This window comes from Pollachius pollachius (assembly GCF_949987615.1).
Source record: "Pollachius pollachius genome assembly, chromosome: 12".
NCBI lineage: Eukaryota > Metazoa > Chordata > Actinopteri > Gadiformes > Gadidae > Pollachius > Pollachius pollachius.
This window is the reverse complement of record NC_136945.1, coordinates 9705269-9707768: the sequence shown is the minus strand read 5'-3', so window position 1 is coordinate 9707768 and position 2500 is coordinate 9705269.

Below are 2500 nucleotides of genomic sequence, written 5' to 3'. Positions count from 1 at the left end.
CTACAATTCACTACTGATTGCTTTCTGATCTTACTCTGGTACTATTTAAGCAAGGCGTTGGGGAAACACAAGCACCGCTTCAGGGGGGCAAGGGAGATGTACAGCTGCCTGTGCATGTGTTTCTGTGTGTGTGTGTGTGTGTGTGTGTGTGTGTGTGTGTGTGTGTGTGTGTGTGTGTGTGTCTGTCTATCCGTCTGTCTGTGTGTGTATGTGGCAACAGCGGTAGTGGTGGTGGATGGTACCCAGACAACACACACACACACACACACACACACACGCACACACACGCACACATGCACACATGCACACACGCACAAACGCACGCACACACACACACACACACACACACACACACACACACACACACACACACACACACACACACACACACACATACACACCTCGTCTGGCAGCATGGAAAGGTCAGGTAAGCTCTTTCTAAAAGGAACAATGTTAGCTTAAGTCAAGCTAATAAAACATGTCCCACAGAAAGGAAGAAAGTTGCTCATTTGATTAGTATTTTTCATAAGAAGTGTAAATAGGAATTAAATCGACATAAATTTGAATTATCTATAGTGTTCCAAAAATCTGTACATAGAAATGCCTTTATACATTATATTAGCTAGAACACAACAAACCAACCTTTGTGGATCTAAAGCAACATTGACAATGTGACTAGGGGCTATTTCAAACACATTTATACACATGCATTTGTCTTCCTGGTGTCCATGGTGTTTTCAGTGTCACTTCCAGGTCGAACCGCCTCTCCTTAATTCAATCTTCAACATAGCTTATCACAGTTCCAGCCTGATCTGAAATGTGTGTTGCCTGCTGCTGCTTCAGATAGGATCTCTATTGCACCGTGCTGTTTGGCGGAGATAAAAAGACAATAATGCTATCCCTGCCTTTAGCCCAGCTCTGCCCCCAGTCCCTCTCGCTCTAATTCTGTCCTTATCTCCCTGCTATTTACATCGCATGCTTGCAAGCCTTTCCCGGAACCCGTATAAAAATACCAAGGGTACCCCAGAAATTCCCCACTCCTACCGTAAAACCTTTTTGGCAATCTGAAGGGAAAAAAATATTCTCCTGTCTCACTATTGGAGGTGGGAAATCACAGAGAGGGATGCTTCATATTAGGCAAAGCTGGTGAATCCCATTCCATATGTGTCTGTACATGTATATGTTCAGGTCTATATCCATGCACCTGCTGTTGGTTTGACCCCTCCTTCAGTAACTTTGATTATAACTACTGTGACTTGACTAATATGAAAGCAGAGATAACTTATTTCTTGATTTCGTTCCTCAGTCCTTGCTACAACCATGCATCCTTCCTTTCCTCGTCTCCTCGCCCTTCATCTCAACTCTTGGCTTGTCTCTTTTCATCACACTCCTCTCCTCTGATATCCTTTCCTCAGCCTCCTCTTCCCAGCGCTCTCTGCTCCATTACCATTGCAGGACCTTCTCCCCGTAGCCACCCTAGTTTAATTCTTCCCCTATTTCAATCTGTTACACTCCTTCCATCCCTCTCTGGTGTCAGACTCATCCTGCTTCTTGTATTGCTCCTCCTCTGTCCTTCCCCTTTCCCCCTGTCTCCTTTCCTACTCGCCTCCTATATCCGGTCCTCATCCACTCCTCCTAGCTCTCCTCCGCCGGTCTACTCTCAGCCTCCTTCCAATCTCCTCGCTCCTCTCCTCCTCCGGCCCCCTCTTCTCCTCCTCTGTCTCCTCTCCTCCTGCTCGCTCCTCTCCTGTTCTCTCCCCTGCCCCCCCCCACTCTTCCTGTCTCCTCTGCTCTCCTCCTGTTGTTGTAATCATACCTCGGCCAGGGCCACTGATTGGAGATAATCACCAGTGAGAAAAGGCTCCACTTTTATCTGCCACCACCACAGCTGCAATTCATTGAAGACCTATTGAATGGAGGAGGGAACATTATGATAGCAACCCCCTCTCTCTTTCTCCCATGTCCTTCTATCCATCTCTCTCTCTCTCTCTCTCCATTTCTCTCTCTTGGTCTCTCTTGGACCCCCAACTCTCACTTTATGGCATCTCACTCAGCTGGTACTTTTTGAGTGGAGGAAGGACCCAGCACTATCCTGAATGCCCCCTCGAAGCATGTTGAACAGCAGCTGTTAATCTGGGAGAAAGATGAGATGGATGTGGTGGAGTTGGGAGTTCTACAAAAGGGGTTTTACAAACTCAGCCAGCTTTTTCTTCCCCTTGACTCTTTTGAATTCAGATGGATTCCATTCCCCCCGCAAAATAGAGTCAGAATCCTCACACTTCTTTGGTGTCAGATCGAGAGCCTAATGGTTTATCGTATATCCACCTGCTGTTGCAATTATAGCAAAGGACAATCTGTGGGGGGAGGTCCGACCAAACAGGGGGCGCCCCGTGCTGGGGATAACCCTGTGTAAATGGCACAGTGGCTGGTTGGACGGTGGGGCGCTGTGCCCTGGCTCACATACAGAGGAGACTGCGCTAAACCAGGGTGTTTCCCACCG